The sequence below is a fragment of the Chiloscyllium punctatum genome, chromosome 18 (genome assembly GCF_047496795.1).
Source record: "Chiloscyllium punctatum isolate Juve2018m chromosome 18, sChiPun1.3, whole genome shotgun sequence".
NCBI lineage: Eukaryota > Metazoa > Chordata > Chondrichthyes > Orectolobiformes > Hemiscylliidae > Chiloscyllium > Chiloscyllium punctatum.
Genome location: NC_092756.1, coordinates 44877589 through 44895665, shown reverse-complemented (window position 1 = coordinate 44895665; position 18077 = coordinate 44877589).

The window sequence follows — 18077 nt, the reverse complement described above, 5'->3', positions numbered from 1 at the left end:
AATCGATTCAAAATCCATCACTGAATATTTTGGAAATTGATATTTAGGATTTGTGGTCTAGATTTTATTGTATCATCTGTTAACATTTATTGTGCCAGATACAAGTTGAAAACAGATGTTTTAGGGTTAAATAAGGCAGGTTCCAGACATATGCATGTTATTTCAGCAAGGGGGCAACACTGCAGAAATATCACAATGGTCCACTCGTTATCTGAAGGTACTTTATTTGAATTAGTAACACTGAATTTTGCAAATTATTAGTTAATTATATACTGTCTTAAATGCAACTAATTCCTGTTATGGGATTACCAGATGAGAAAAACTGCTATGGATCTGCTGGCCTTGTCCTTTGAGATCTCAGTGGTTGTAGGTTTATAAGTTGCTGCCGAAGGATTTTTGGTGAATCTCTGCAATGCATCTTTAGATCGTACATACTGCTGTTACTGAGCATTAGCGGTGGAGGGAGTGAGTGCATGTAGATGTCGTGCCAATCAAACAGCTAGCATGTCCTGGATGGTGTCAAGCTTCTTGTGTTGTTGGAACCCCTCCATTCCAGCCAAGCGGTGAGTATACCAACACCATTTTGGCGTGTGTCTTGGAGATGGTGAACAGATTTTGGAGGTGTGTTGCTCGCCACAGTATTCCTAGTCTCTGACCTGCTCTTGTAGCCACTCTGTGTTGGTGTGGTATGTCCTGTTGAGTTTCTGGTCAATGGTAACCTCAGGGTTTTAATAGAGGGAAATTCAGTGACGGAAATTTATGGCAAGGGATGGTTGTTAGATTGTCTCTTATTGCAGATGGTCTTTAACTGGGGTTGTACAAATATTTATTGCCACAACCCTGTATATTAATCAGCCCTTGCTTCATTTAAACATAGTTTGCTTCAGTATCTGAAGAGTTACAAATAGTGCTGAACATTGGCGATGTTCAGCAGTGAGTGCACATTCTGACTTTATAATGGAGGGAAGGTCATTGATGAAATGGCTGAAGATTAGTGGAACCAGGACAGTACCCTGAGGAACTCCTGCAGAGATGTTCTGGAGCTGAAATGACTGACCTACTACAACCACACCCAGCTCCCTGCTTCCCAGGTATGACACCAGAGGAGAATTTGCCCCCAATAATCAATGATTCCAATTTTGCTCAGCCTCCTTGGTGCCACAAATGCGGCTCTGAAGACAAGACCTGTCACCTCACTTGCCCTCTGGAATTCAGCTCTTTTGTCCACGAATGAACCAAGGCTGTAATGAGCTCAAGAGCTGAGTGGCCCTGGCAGAGCCCAAACTCTGCATCACTGAGCAGGTTATTGCTGAGCAGATGCTGCTTCTTTGTATTGTTGATGACCCCTTCCATCACTTTACTGGTGAGCGACGGTAATAGGGCAGGAAATAGCCAGGTTGGATTGGTTCTGCTTTGTGTACAGGACATATCTGGACAATTTTCTATATTGTCGGGTTGATGCAAGAATATTGTCAGGCCCATAATCTTTGCAGTATCCAGTGCTTCTAACCTTTCCTTGGTATCGTGTGGAATGAATCAAATTAATTAAAGACTGGTATTTACAATGTTGGGGACCGCTGGAGAATGCCAAATTGGATCATCCACGTCTGACTGAAGATTTCTGCAATTGGTTCAGCCTGAATTTTTGCACTAATGTGTTGGGCTCTTCCATTACTGATGATAGGGATACACGAGAGTGTTCTCCTGCAGCAAGCTTTTTTTTAAATAAAAGATTTTCCACCATCATTCACGACTGGATGTGACAGGACTACAGAATGTAGATCTAATTCACTGGTTGTGGGATCGCTTAGTTCTGCCTATCACTTGCTGTTTATGTTGTTTGGTCCGGAAGTAGTCCCATTTGATAGCTTCACCAGGTTGACACTTCACTTTTAGGTCTGCCTGATGCTGCTTCAGGGATGCCCTCCTGCACTCTCCATTGAACCAGGGCTGGTCTCCTGGTTTGATGCTAATGGTTGAGTGTGTGATATGACAAACCATGAGACTACAGATTGAGGAGTACAATTCTGCTGCTGATGATGGCCCACAGTGCCTCATTGATGCCCGGTCTCAAATTCTTAAATTGGCTCAAACATTTGTCCCATTTAGTATCGTGATCTTTAAGTGCTATTTTCCCTGTAAGAACTGTTCACCTTAAGGGCTGTTATCATTGGTGGAGTAGCCCAAATTTCTCAATTAATAAAATCAATTTCACAATTATCTATGAAACTGACAGTTTACTCGTAGCATTTTGCTGTGAAAGCGTGTTGAGACTATAATGCTGGAAAAGCACAGCAGGTCAGGCAGCATCCGAGGAGCAGGAGAATCTATGTTTTGTGCCTAATCCCTTCATCAGCAATGAGGCTTGTGGGTCGAGGGGCTGAGTGATAAATGGGAGGGGGTGGGGTTGGAGTACAGTAGCTGGGAAAGCGATAGGTGGAGGAAATTTGGGGAGAAGGTGATAAGTCAGAGGGGGAGTTATGGACAGGTCCGGAGGGCGGTGCCAAGTTGGAGGCTTGGGACTGGGGTAATGTGAGGTAAGGGGAAATGAGGAAGCTGTTGAAATCCACATTTATCCCGTGTGGTTTCAGGGTCCCAAGGCAGAATATGAGGCATTCTCCTCCAGGCGTCGGTTGGCAACGGTTTTGAGGTGGATGAGGCGCAGGACCTGCATATCTTTGATGGATTAGATGGGGGTGTTGAAGTGTTCAACCATGGGGCAGTGGGGTTGGTGGGTGCGGGTGTCCCAGAGACCTTCTCTGAAGTGATTCGCAAGAAGGCGTCCCGTCTATCCGATGTTGAGGAGACCACACCGGGTGCAACGGATGCAATAGATGACATTGATAGAGGTGCAGGTAAATTTCTGATGGATGCGGAAGGATCTATTGGGGTCTTGGACGGAGGTGCGGGGAGTGGTGTGGATGCAGGTTTTGCACTTCCTGCTGTAGCAACTCGGCACCACCCTCAGGTCCCGTCCCTCACTCCCCACTCTGACTGATCACCTTCTCCCTTACTTTCATCAACCTATTGCTTTCCCAGCTACCTTTCCCCAAACTTCACCCCTTCCCATTTATCTCTCAGCCCTGACCCACAAACCTCATTCCTGATGAAGGGCTTATGCCCGAAACGTCAATTCTCCTGCTCTTCAGATGCTGCCTGAACTGCTGTGTTTTCCAGCACTACATTCTTGACTCTGATCTCCAGCATGTGCAGTCCTTATTTTCTCCTCCCTGCAAGCCTACTTTATCCAAACTTTTCATGATCAGACACTTTCCTTCCCTGCCGCTGGGTTTCATAACAAAAGTCACCAAAAGGAAATACACCAAACAATAAAGAGTATAAAATTTCTAATCACTTGTTACTGAGTAAAAGTAAAGTCACCATAGCCCTGGAAGGCAGTAGGGCTGCTCTGTCATGACAGAAAAAGTGGTGGTTTAACCTGAGGGTCACCACACCTCAGGTGAGGGACAAGTTTGAAAAGATGGAGCCTCAGCCGATGCAGGAATTGAGCCTGGGCTGTTGGCATCACTGCATTGCAAACCAGCAATCCAGCCAACCGAGCTAAACAACCTTTATTACAGCATGTGAAACAACATGGGAGAGAAAAAGGGTTTCACCAAGCAAGGGTATGGAGCATCAACCAACGATGAAAGAAAATGATGATTCTCAAAAAACAGATGGTCAGTTAGACTGAGATGGACAAATTGGAGACAGGCCCTTTGGTCCAATTTATCCATGCTGACCAGATATTCGAAATTAATCTAGTCTCATTTGCCAGCATTTGGACCATATCCCTTTAAACCCTTCCTTGTTTTAGGCTGAGTAACTCATGGGTTCATTTGCCCAATTATCTTACTAATCCAGAAGATACTGCTACCATCCTAAAGATGGGAAATAAGCAAGGTATTAATGGGAGCAAAGATGTTATAACAGTCTCTCTGATAAGGGACAAATTATCTTCCATCTTTTTTTTGGTCATCCTTCGATAGTTTGACATTTTTAAACCTTCTGGTGTACCATCATCTTTGCAGTTTTGTGCATCTTTTCTTTCAATTTGATGTCCCTCATAATTCCCTCAGCTATGCACCGCTGTTCATCGTGCATTTCTTTTACAAGTCAATAGGTATTGTTGAGAATTATAAAATAACTGAATATATTCTTCTGCTTTAACATTCTAACTATAGTCCCATTCCAGTTTAGCTAACTGCTACTCCATACCCTTGTGACTGTCTTTAAATTTGGATACTAGTTGAAGAAGCAAATTCCTCACCCTAAAACTAAATTCTATCACGCTGCATTGAATCTTACCAAAAGGGTCGCTTATTTTGAGCTCATTAATCAATCACATTATCAGATGATCCCTGATTGATTCCAGAGCATCTGTTCTGAAAAATTGTACAGAGCAGTTAACCTCAAATTGCTTCAGAAGGTAACATCAGCTGAGTGTACAATACTATTTTAACTAACAGAGAACCCTCTACATACCAGCATTCTGTTAGATCCCCAAAATTACTCAGAGCATTGAATCCCTATGTTGTGGAAACAGGCCCTTCAGCCCAACAAATCCACACCAACCCTCCAAAGAGTATTCCAATCAAACCTATTCCTCAACATTTACCCCTGATTAATGCACCAAACCTGTGCATCGCTGGACACTATGGGCAAACTGGCATGACCAAATCACCGAACCTGCACTTCTTTGAATTGTGGGAGGAAACCACTTGGATCACATTTTGCTTTTGAAATCAGAGGCCCCCATTCAACCCATCACAACTGTACCGCTTTTTTAAAAAGCTACTTGGCTCGACCCCTGCTGTTATAGTGTTGCAAATAATTTCTTTTTGCAAGTATTCGAATTAATTTTGGAAATTAACAGTGAATCAGCTGCCACCTCCTTTCCAGATGATCTCAGCTCTTCTTTGAAACAGCAAAACCCAATCAGAACATTGAAGCATCCAATGTTTAAAAAAAATCACATGCTCGGTCACTGTAATATGATGGGTTTTTTAAACATAACGCTGAGCAAAAGTTAATTCATTGCAAAATGGAGAACTCGAAGAGAAAGGTGAACCACCCGTGGGTAATAAAGGCAGTCAAGGGCAGTACCCACGAGGAAAAAATGACATAGCAGCAGATGAGTAAAAAGGAAGAAAACTGATCATGTAATTAAATTGACAAGAAACAAAACTGAATGGCAAGAGTTGTACATGTATATTAAAAATGGAGTATCTAAAGTCAGCATCGAACCCTTGGAGGTTCTGACTCTGGAATTCATAATGGGTGTAGGGAAACAGCAGATAATTTAAACCGATATTTTACATTGATCTTCATGAAGGAGAATACCGTTATCATCCTAAAGGTAGCAAATAAGCGAGTTAATCATGGGAAGTAAAATGTTATAACAGTTTTTGTCACAAGGGACAAAGTATTGACCAACTAATAAGACTAAAGGCAGACAGGACCTAATGGCCTGGATCAAACATTTTTAAGGCAACTTGTTGCAGAGGCATTTAAGGCATTGATTGGAATATTCCAGAATCAAGGGAGACAGGGAACATCCAGTGGATTGATGAGCCTGTTCAAGAAGGAAAGGGAGACAGAAATCAGGAAACTATAGACTAGATTAGATTATTTACAGCGTGGAAACAGGACCTTCGGCCCAATAAGTCCCTACCGACCCGCCAAAGCACAACCCTCCCAGACCCATTCCCCTACATTCACCCCTTCACCTTACACTACGGGCAATTTAGCATGGCCGATTCACCAACCTGCATATTTTTGGATTGTGGGAGGAAACCGGAGCACCCGGAGGAAACCCACGCAGTCACGGAGAGAATGTGCAAATTGTACACAGAGAGTAGCCTGAGGCGGGAATTGAAGCTGGGTCTCTGGCGCTGTGAGGCAGCTGTGCCAACCACTGTGCCACCGCGCCACCCAGTTAGTTAGTTTAATATCTGTTTTGGTAATACGACAGAGTTGAATATAAAAGTCAGAAATAGCAGGACATTTCGAAAGGCTTATCCTGAAACATGGTAGACTGGGTATTCTGAAAGAGAAATGGTACTTGACAAATTTGCGACAGTTCATTGAGGAGATAACAAGCAGGGCTGATAAAGGGCAATCCAATGATGTTCTGCATTTGGATTTAAAAAATGCAAATGATAAGGTGCTACATAAAAGTTAATTGCACAATACAGGAGCTCACCGTATCAGGGTAATGTATTAGTATGGACTGAGGATTGGTTAACCACACTGGCTGTTGCTGAGACCTCACTTGGAGTACTGTATACAATGTTAGCTCCCATATTTAGTAAAGGATAAACCAGGCATTGGAGACCATTCAATAAAGATTCACTTAGCTGCTTCAAGGATGAAAAGGTTGACCTATAAAAATAGCTAAACAGGTTACGTCATTATTCAATCGAATCTCAACAAATGAAGGGGTGATCTTGTGGAAACAAGATTTTGAGGAGCTTGACGGGGTAGATATTGACTAGATTTTCTAGCACCAGTGAAGTCTCAAATCAGGGGAAATTACAGAAGGGAACATTCATTTAAAAACAAAATGTAAAGATTTTTTTTCTCAGTGAATTGCTCGAATTTTCCAGCTCAAGGAATTGTGAAAGCTAAATGTGGTAGGCGAATGGGTCTTGGGTTACTTTTTGGAAGGTCAGTGTGGCTTGTTGGGTTGAAGGGCCTGTTCCACACAGTGGGGAATCTGTGATCCTAGACAATAGACAATACGTGCAAGTGTGGGCCATTCTGCCCTTTAAGCCTGTACCGCCATTCAATATGATCATGGCTGATCATTGCTAATCAGTATCCTCTTCCTGCCTTATCTCCATAACCTTTGATTCCAATATCTTTAAGAGCTCTATCCAACACTTTCTGAAATGAATCCAGAGACTGGGCCTCCACTGCCCTCTGGGGCATAGCATTCCACACAGCCACCACTCTCGAGGAGAAACTTCTTCACCCAATCTCTGTCCTAAATGATCTACCCCGTATTTTTAAGCTGTGTCCTCTGGTTCGGCACTCACCCATCAGCGGAAACTGCTGCCAGAGTGTCCAATCCTTTCAAAATCTTATATGTCTCAATCAGATCCCCTCTCAGTCTTCTAAACCCAGAGGTATACAAGCCCAGTCGCTTCAGTCTTTCATTGTCAGGTAATCCTGCCATTCCAGGAATTGACCTTGTGAACCTATGCTGCTCTTCCTCAGAATCCAGAATGTCTTTCCTCAAATTTGGAGACCAGAACTGCACACAGTACTCCAGGTGTGGTCTCACCAGAGTCCTTGTACAGCTGCAGAAGCACCTCTTTGCTTCTATACTCAATTCCTCTTGTTATGAAGGCCAGCATGCTATTAGGTTCTTCACTACCTGCTGTACCTGCATGCTTGCCTTCATTGACTGGTGTACAAGAACACCCAGATCTCTCTGTACTGCCTCTTTACCTAAATTGATTCCAGTTAGGTAGTAATCTGCCATCCTGTTCTTGCCACCAAAGTGGATAACTATACATTTATCCGCATTAAACTGCATCTGCCATGCAGCTGCCCACTCACCTAACTTGTCCGGGTCACCCTGTAATCTCCTAACATCCTCATCACATTTCACCCTGCCACCCAGCTTTGTATCATCAGCAGATTTGCTAATATTATTGCTGATACCATCTTCTATATCATTCACATATATTGTAAAAAGCTGCGGTCCCAGCACGGATCCCTGCGGTACCCCACTGGTCACTGCCTGCCATTCTGAAATGGAGCCATTTATCACTACCCTTTGTTTCCTCTCAGCCAACCAATTTTCAATCCAATCTCGTACTTTGCCCCCAATACCATGCGCCCTAATTTTGGTCACTAACCTCCAATGTGGGAATTTATCATAAGATTTCTGAAAGTCCAGGTACACTACATCTACTGGATCTCCCTCGTCCATCTTCAGAGTTACATACTCAAAAAATTCAAGAAGATTAGTCTAGCATGATTTCCCCTTCATAAATCTATGCTGACTCTGACCTATCGTGTTACTACTATCCAGATGTGCCGTAATTTCATTCTTTATAATAGACTTCAACATCTTTCCCACCACGAAGGTCAGATTCTATCTCAAATTATTTTAAAAGAGGGCAGATAGATTTTTGAAATATTGAGCAGTTGAGGGCTACGCGAATCAAGCATTAAAGAGGTGTTGAGGCCTGGGTTGGCCCAGCCATGATCTGACAGAAAGGGGGAAACAAGCTGAAGGGAATGAATGCCCTACTCATGCTCCGATTCCTTGAGCCTCCATTTCATGCTTTTTTGTCTCCAAAGAAGAGCATGATACAATGTGCTAAAGATCTCAGATGTTGTGAAAATGGTGTGTTTATGTACTCATTCGGCTGGCATTGATTCATCAATCCCAGCGATACAGTCATGAGTCGGAAGGGAATTCCCTCCATGAATACAGGAAATCTACTGCAGAGCTCACACAAAGGGAATTCTTCCCTTCAGAGCAGAAACATGTGTTGCTGGAAAAGCGCAGCAGGTCAAGCAGCATCGAAGAAGCAGGAGAATCGACGTTTCGCGCATAAGCCCTTCTTCAGGAATGAGGCTGGTGTGCCAAGCAGACTAAGATAAAGGGTAGTGAGGAGGAACTTGGGGGAGGGGCATTGGGAGCGTGATAGGTGGAAGGAGGTCAAGGTGAGTGTGATAGGCCGGAGAGGGGGTGGGCGCGGAGAGGTCGGCAAGAAGATTGCAGGTCAAGAAGGTGGAGCTGAGTATGAGGGTTGGGACTGAGATAAGGTGGGTGGAGGGGAAATGGTTGGGACTGATATAAGGTGGTGGGGGGAGGGGAAATGGTTGGGACTGAGATAAGGTGGGGGGAGGGGAAATGGTTGGGACTGAGATAAGGTGGGGGGAGTGGAAATGGTTGGGACTGAGATAAGGTGGGGGGAGGGGAAATGGTTGGGACTGAGATAAGGTGGGGGGAGGGGAAATGCCCGAAACGTCGATTCTCCTGCTCCTTGGATGCTGCCTGACCTGCTGCGCTTTTCCAGCAACACATTTTTCAGCTCTGATCTCCAGCATCTGCGGTCCTCACTTTCTCCAATTCTTCCCCTCAGTAAACTCTCCCATCATATTGGTAAAAACAATGATTGCAGATGCTGAAATCCAAATACTGGATTAGTGGTGCTGGAAGAGCACAGCAGTTCAGGCAGCATCCAAGGAGCAGCGAAATCGACGTTTCGGGCAAAAGCCCTTCATCAGGTCTCCCATCATATTACCCAACATGTCAGCTAAAGCAGGATGCACTGCGCATGATCTACCCAACAAAGGGACCCCGGGTGATTGATGTCAGCACCGGACCAATGAAAGGACGGTGGGCGGAGCTGGAGGAGCTGGCGGGGCGTTTGGTCCTCCAACCAGTCAAAGTGAATGATGGGCGGAACTAGACTAAACCACGTGATCACCCTGGCGCAGAGTTGATGTAATGAATGGTCGGGGAGTTATGGAGCGAAAGGTTACGGTAAGGAAAGAAATAAACAGGGAAACGGGAGAAAAACTGTGTTCTGATGAGAGGAGAGGTTTTATAAACAAATTGTGCACGACGGAAAACATAAATTTGAACGTCCCAGTCCCGCGTTTGCAGTAAACGGGGAATTGCCTCAGAGCGGCTCCAGGGCTGAGTGAGCGCCGCCATCTTTATTCGGGACAACGATTCACTGGACACGTGCGGAGTCGCCATCTTTATAGGGGGCAAGGTGCAGCGTTTCTCTGGTAAAAGTCATAGGGCAGGATTGACACAGAGCATATTCAAACCTAGAGAGATGGGTGTTCATTTCTGGATTTGTTTCGTCATTCATTTAAATGATTTGGATGTCAACATAGGAGGTATAGTAAATACGTTTGCAGGTCATACACCGTGGGCGGCACGGTGGCACAGTGGTTAGCACTGCTGCGTCACAGCGCCAGAGACCCGGGTTCAATTCCCTCCTCAGGCGACTGACTGTGTGGAGTTTGCACGTTCTCCCCGTGTCTGCGTGGGTTTCCTCCCACACTCAAAAGATGTGCAGGTTAGGTGAATTGGCCATCTAAATTGCCCGTGGTGTTAGGTAAGGGGTAGATGTAGGGGTATGGGTGGGTTACGCTTCGGCGAGGCGGCGGGGCGGTGTGGACTTGTTGGGCCGAAGGGCCTGTTTCCACGCTGTAAGTAATCTAATCTAATCTAATCTAATCTAAAATGGAGGTATTGTGTACAGGGAAGAAGGTTACCTCAGAGTTATATTGATCAGATGGGGTTTAATTTAGAATGTGAGGTGCTGCATTTTGGAACAGCAAATCAGGGCAGGACATATACACTGAATGGCGAAACAAAGAGACCTTGGACTGCAGGTTCATCGTGTTAAAAACAAAATCAATAAAGTTTAGATGAGACCACCAAAACTGGAAACGAGACAATTTATTCTACGATCTTGCAAGAATCGGACTCCAATTGTACAGATCAATTGAAGTGAGGAAAAATTCAAATTACTACACCAGTTGTACCTTTGAGTTGTGTGAGGTCATCTTTCCCGACTATGACTGGCTCCTATACTGCCCAATCTTTCTTATTGATTTCTATTAATGCCCAGCTATGCTCCACCCTTATTGCCCCCTTCTCCCCAAGTTGGCCACTTTCCCCTCTGTAAGTGCTGACACAGGCTAAACCTATATCTTGATGTTCCTTCTCACTTGTCCATTGACCATTGTCCATAGGTACATCATGATCTGGTTCAACATGTTGTATCAACTCTGCTGGTACATTCCATCCCTGCATATTTCATTGACTTGTACAGCTCAAGCATGTTGGTTATCTCAGCGTTTTGCTGAAAACACAAGTTTTAAACAAAACTTATTTGAACTTTATTTCAAACATTGAACTTATTCGAAACTTATAATAATTACGCACTAAAATTAGTATTTAATTAACCATAATTATAGATTCTGTTCCCTAAATACTTATAGAGTTAATAGTTCTCTTGCTGAACTCCTTTTTCTGTATGCTTTTTCTATATCTGCAAAAACAACACTTTTCCCCATTTCTAACAATAGTTCATTGCCAGTCAAGTTGCAAGTAGATAGGATAGTGAAGAAGGTGTTCAGTATATTTTCCTTTATTGGTTACAGCATCGAATATAGGATGTGGGAGGTCATTTTGCTGTACAGGACATTGGTGAGGCCACTTTTGGAATATTGTGTGTAATTCTGGCCTGCCTCCTATCAGAAGGGTGCTGTTAAAGTTGAAAGGTTTCAAAAAAGATGTACAAGGATGTTGTGAGGTTTGGAGGATTTGAGCTACAGGGTGAGGCATAAAAGGCTGGGGCTGTTTTTCCTGGACTACCATAGGCTGAGTGGTAATGTTATGGAGGTTTATACAATCATGAGGGGCATGGATAGGGTAAATGAACAAGGTGTTTTTCATGGGGTAGTGGTGTCCAGAAGTAGAGGGAATTGCTTTAGGGTGAATGGGGAACAATTTCAAAGGGGCCTAAAGGCCAACTCTTTAATGCAGTGGGTGGAATGAGCTGCCAGAGGAAGTGGTGGAGGCTGGTACAATTAACATGTTAAAGGCCTCTAAATAGATACATGATATGATTAGGAAGCGTTTACAGGGATATGGGCCAAGTAGTTGCAAATGGGAGTAGATTAGGTTAGGATATTTGGTTGGCATGGATGAGTTAGTCCGAAGGGTCTGTGTCGGTGCTATACATCTCTATGACTGTGGGATCGTTGCTCTGATTCACCTCTGGCCTCCCTCGTGACCACTTTGTCAAAATCTAGCTTCCTCAGTCTTGAACAGTAGGTGTATTTTCAGTCTGATTAGTATTTTTCTATTACTTTAACAGAGATTCTAGTAAGTTAATTTTTCACTGCTGCCCAGCCCCTGACCATGTGCTGCTCTATTATCAGATTATTTTTTTCTCGAAAATCTTTGACAGTCAAGAATTCTTTTTTTCCAATAAGCAAGTGTATTTTCCTTCCGTTTCTGACTATCTCATTCTGCACCATTTTCATTCCCTGTAATCTGTTTTGCACTCCCTGAAGCATCAACTGTGTTTCTCCTTCCACAGATACCAGTGATTAATGCCAAATCCCTATTGCCTGTGGAGAGGGTGATGTTTGACTTTCTTGTCCAGCTGCAGTTTGTGTGGTGAAAGTGCTCCCACAATGTGGTTGGGTAAGAAACATTACAGATTACTCATTCAGCAACAGTGATGATTTGAAGACAACGTCCAAATCAAGAACATGCTTATAATTTCACAAAAATATTATTGGGAACTTTGGACATGAGGCCAGAGAAGGTTGAAATTAGGTCAGGTGACCAAAAGCATTGCTAAATAAGCAGGTTTTGAGGAAAGTCTGAAAGGAGGAAAGCAGACCTGTGAGGTTTTGACTGCGAATTTAAGACCTTGTTGCTTTAGCAACTGTAGAAACAGCCACACAGGTGAAATAATGATTTAACAAATCGTTGGGAGTCTTGAACAGAATGGGTTGTCAAGGTCTCAAAGGGTGTGTGATACAGCGAGCTAGGAATTAAATCAAGGGTGAGAATTTTAAATTGGAGGATGTGGGCCGGGTGTTGGCAGGTGAGACTAGATTGTGTTGGGAAAAACTGGTTGGCATGGATGGGTTGGAACGAAGGGTCTGTTTCCTTGCTGTACATCTCTATGGCTCTATGTTGTTGCTTATGAATAGGAGCCTTTTTATTGATCAACAATTTTTGGTACAAGGGAGTACTTGGGCAGCAGAGATTTAGGTTTTCTTGAGATTACAGGGAGATTGAATGTGGGAAGCTGGCCAGGAGTGTGTTTGGAAAATGAAGTCTGGAGATAACACAAGGTAGATAAGAGTATCTGAGCTGAGATGAGGGTAGAATCAGCTAGAAATAGTGGTCTTGGACAGGCACTGAGCTATCACACTCTCCTCACCTCTGGGATTCAGCTGGTTGTCAGGTTGTGAATCAGGTAAAAACAGGGCAGTATCACAATTGGGAGCTGAGTGGCCCTGGTGGAGCCTAAAATGAGTGTCGCTCAGCTGCTGGTTGATCGCCCTGTTGATGACGACTTCCATCACTTTACTGCTGATCGAGTGTGAACTGATAGAAAGAAATTGTCTGGATTGGGATTGCCCTTTTTTTTGTGTTGAACATGCCTGTTCTTCATTGTTGGTCGATGCCAGTGCTGGAGCGGTACTTGGCTTGGTGGGTGGCAAGTTCTGGAGCACAAACCATCAGTATTATTGCCAAAATATTGGCAGGGCCCATAGCCTTTGCACTACTTAACCATTTCTTGATGTTATTCAAACTGAATCGAACTGGCTTAAAACTCGCATCTGTGATGTTGGAAACCACTGGAGAAGGCTGAGATCCATCATCCACTTGACACGTCTGGCTGCAAATTGCTGCAAATGCTGTCATCTCATCTGGTGAATGGATATGTAAGGCCCCTCCATCAGTAATGGTGGGGATATCTGTGATGCTTCCTCCAGTGAGTTGTTTCATTTCCCATCACCGTTCACAACTGGGTGTGGCAGAACTGCAGAGCTCCAATCTGTTCCATTGGATGTAGGATCACTTAGCTCTGTTGCTTTGTGCTGATGCTGTTTGATATGCAGGTAGTCCTGTTTGATAGCTTCACCAGGTTGGCACTTCATTTTTAGGTATGCCTGGTGCTGCTCTTGGCATGCCCTCCTTTACTGTACATTGTGATGGTTGAGAGTGGGATTTACAAACCCATGAGATTACAGATTGTGCTGGAGTACAGTTCTGCTGCTGTTGATGTTCCATAGTGCCTCAGAGATGTCCAGTTTGAGATCCTACATCTCTTCAAAGTCGATCCCATTTAGAGCGGTGATAGTGTCACTCAACACAATGGCGGTTTTTCTCAACTTTAAGGCAAGACTTTGTCTCCAAAAGGAATTTGTGATGGTCGCTCTTACTGATACTCTCATGGACAGATATATCTGCAGCTAGTCAATTCATAACAATGAGATCAAGTATGTTTTTCCCTCTTGTTGGTACCCTCACCACCCGCTGCAGACTCAGTTGAGCAGCTATATCCTTTAGGGCCTGACTAGCTCAGTCAGTAATTCTGTTGCAGAGCTCGTCTCGATTGTAGATATAAAAATCCTGTACCCAGAGTATGTTTGACGCCATTTTACTTCCTCAGTGCTACCTCAAATGTTGTTCAACATGAAGGAGAACTGATTCATCAGCCGAGGGAGGATGGTACGTGGTTATCAGCAGGAGCCGTGAGACTTCCTGGTCTCTGGAGTCAATGCTGAGTACTCCAGAGTACTCTTGGTGCCTTCTTAGATACCAAGCGGTCCATTCAGTTTCATTCCTTTGTTGAGACTTTGCAGTGATTAATACAGTGAGTAGCTGGCTGGGCCACTGTCAGGTTGGCAGGATTTCTTTTGCCATTGACAATGGTTTCATGGAGATCAGGAGATTCCTAATTCCAGTTCTTTTTTTCTTGAATTCAGACTCCACCATCTGCCAAGATGGGATTTGAACCAGGACTTCAGTCATTTGTTTTAACATTTTGGATAAACGTTAAATACATTAAGTTTGTTCACTCACTTTAAATATCACTTACCCAAGTTTTGTTTCTTTGTGACACACTGTACATCATCCTGTCTCCTCCATCCTTCTCTCCAACAACAAGAGTTTGGAGCACATGGAGTTTCTTTCTCACTAAGACTGAGATAATCCGATCTGTTGCTTCTCTTCCTCCCACTCGCCCACGGAGCCAAACTGCCTCACGTAGTGTTCCTGGTTTTTGTCCTAAACTGACATCTTTCTCCAATCTCATGTCAAGCCTTATCAGAGCTCATCTTGACCCTTTACCCTAATCTCACTAAACTACAGACTTTCGAACTCTCTTTCCTCCTCCTCCTCATCAGTCCCCCTCACCGATTCACAGATATTGTTCCTCCTTCTGTCTTTTCTGGTTATGCCCTTCTCTTCTAAAATCCTGCTCCATCTACACTCTCCCTTTCCTTTCTGAATTCCTTGCATTTGGTGTCCTTGGTCCCTCCTGTATCTCACGTACAATGCCAGGAGGTGACATTGTGCAAAAGCACCATGTTGGGATTCACATGTACACTGACGATGCCCAACTCTTCCTCCCCATCATCCCTCTCCATTACTCCAATGTTACTCAGTTATCAAACTGCTTACCACACTCCCACTACTCGATTAGCTGCAGTTTCCTCCAATGAAACGTTGTAATGGTTAAACCCATTGCCTTACAAATTCCTTTCCCTTATTGCTGAGCCCCTCCCTCTCACTGGGAACTGTCTGAGGCAGAACTACACTCTTCACAATATTGCTGTCATATCTGACCCCAAGTTGACCTTCTGATCAGACATCTACACAATCCCAAACACCAGGAATTCCAATCTCTTAAACATTGTTTGTCTCCTCCTCACCCCAGCTCCATTGCTACTGAAACCCCTTAACCGCGTCGGTGTTGCCTTAAACTTGATGAATCTGAAACGGAAGCCTTGATTCTGTGACTGACACAGAATCTGGTTTTGGACTCCCCCATGATGGGAAATATCCTCTCACTATTTATCCTGTAAAACCCCTTAAGAATATAGTGGTGGGGTTTGATTGTAGGTGGTGGAAATGGCAGAGGATGATGTGTTGTATCTGGTTGGAAGGTAAGGACTTGGGGAGGGTTCTATCCTTGCAGTTGGAGGTGTGGGTTTCGAAGACAGAGGTGCGGGAAGTGGAGGAAACACATTCGATGGTATTGACGACGTGGGAGGGGAAATTGCAGTCCTTGAAAAACGGGGCAATTTGGTATGTTCAGGCTTTACTGGAACACTGCAGTAAGCGTGAGACAGAGATGTTGGCCAGCGAACAGGCTCGTGTGTTAAAGTGGCAGGCAACTGGAAGCTTGGGGTCTGTTTTTGCAGCAGAACGTAGATCATCAGTCGTATTTCCGCCACCTCCACTGAGATGCTGCCAGACACAGGTTCCTGTCCCCTCCATTAACAGCTATGCACCCCCCCCCCCCCCCAGCCAGAACGTAATCCACTCCTTTGTCTTTCCAAATGTTATGGTCTCTCTTTGGGTTCTGTCCCTCCCTGTTATTTACTCTTTCACCCCTATCTCCTGCAGTACAAAGATCTGCAGGTTAGTTGAATTGGCCAAGTTAAATTTCCCATAATGTTCAGGGATGTGGAGGTAAGGTGCATTAGTCAGGAGAACTGTAGAGTAGCAGGGTAGGGGAATGGGTCTGGGTGGGATATTCTTCGGAGGAACGCTGTTAACCCTTTGGGCCGAATGGCCTGATTCTACACTGTCAGGATTGTAATTTTCCCAGCTCCCATCGGTTCTGAGGAAGGGCCACTGGACAGATTTCTGTTCCCAGATGCTGCCAGACCTGCTGAGATTTCTGCTTGTTGTTCCTTCTTGACCCCATCCATACACCTTCCGGGTTTAATTCAGACAGGGGGAGGATCCCACCACTGACGTCACAATGGAGTCCAGCTGATTGATGGCAGCTTCGGACCAATAGGAAAAGGTGGTGGACCAAGTGGAACCAGCTGGTCATCCAAACAATGGGAGTGAATGAGGGGCGTGGCCAATGGGATGACACGTCACCAGTAACTTTGCTGATGCAGTGCCACGTGCAGTGCCTCGGAGACGGAGATCATGAGTCACTTTAGACTGGGAAGTTTTAATTACACTCTGTGCGGGTCGTTAGTCTGAATTAGAAACTCTGGGTCCCGTGTTTGCAGCAGGTGGAAAAACGGCTGCGGCCCTCAGGCGGTGATCGGCCCTGGGATATGGTGACCATCTTTATTAGGGGCAAGGTACAGGTGAGGCGCTTGTGCATGTCTCCTTCCTAGGATGAGGGGTGCGATTTGAAGAGAGGCATTAACACATCAAGCACGTACCAAGAGAAAAGTATGTCTTTATATTCTTCCTGCACTGACTGTGAGTTTTGTTTTGTGAATTCATTTCATAGGATATTAAATCAGAATAATTGAGGCTGGGATCTCAAAGCAAGTTTTTACAGTCGATGGAGTCATCAGGATCTGAACGTCATTGGCATTTAACTGTGGAAGGAGAAGAGTTTGTCTGTTCTGTTTGCGGGAAAATATTTCTAATATTTTTGTTAAACAGAAAGATGTACAAATTCGTGGTTGGATCACCCTTTGGGTATGTGTTGCTTTCTGGGCTCTGCAGCTGAGGAAGGAGATAATTGGCCTGAGAAGGAGTACGTATTTATCCAAGCTACACCTCGTCTCTTTGTAAGAACTGTCAGATTTCGATCCAATCACCCACTTCATGATGTTAACCTATAAACTCTTTATTTTCAATTACCTGCAAACTTCTCATTAAAACTCCTTTTGGACTCAAATTCCAGCACCTTTCCAGGTGGAATGTTCCAGATTCTACCAACTATCCATTCATCCAGAAACTGCTGAGGTCCATGTAGACTCTGGGGTTACAAAGGACTGAATTGAAAGGTGAGTTGCTGTTCCTGAGCTCCCATTGAGATGCATTGGAACAGTACAGGAGACTGAGGGAAGTGTAGGTGTGAGCAGACAATGAAAATGACAGGGCTGCACTGTGGGTGCTGCTTGGCTCAATGAGAGTGTTTTAGCGTTGGGTGTAAACAGAGTGAGGTGAGACAGGGAGCAGGTGAAGCTGAAACTCAGTTTTGGTTCAGGCCATTCAGAAACTCACATGATCCCAATGAGAACAGCCAGTTTTTAAGTGATACCTGCGGAGTATTTCTTAACAGTTTTTAAAGTATAACATAACAGGTGAAGTAAAGTTTGGTGCTTTTGATTTTAATAGAATGTTTGTGTGAAGGAAGGTTGCTAGTTCATTTAAATTCTCTTAATGGGAGTAACTAAATGAATAAAGAGAGGCATTGAGATAGGAGCCCTCAGACCCGTGGTGTGCTACTCTTGCACAATGTGGGATATAAGGGAAGCTTCCAGTATCCCTGACGGCTATGTATGCAGGAAGTGGGCCCACCTGCAGCTACTGGGAAACTGCTTTTCAGACCTGGAGCTGTGAGTGGACT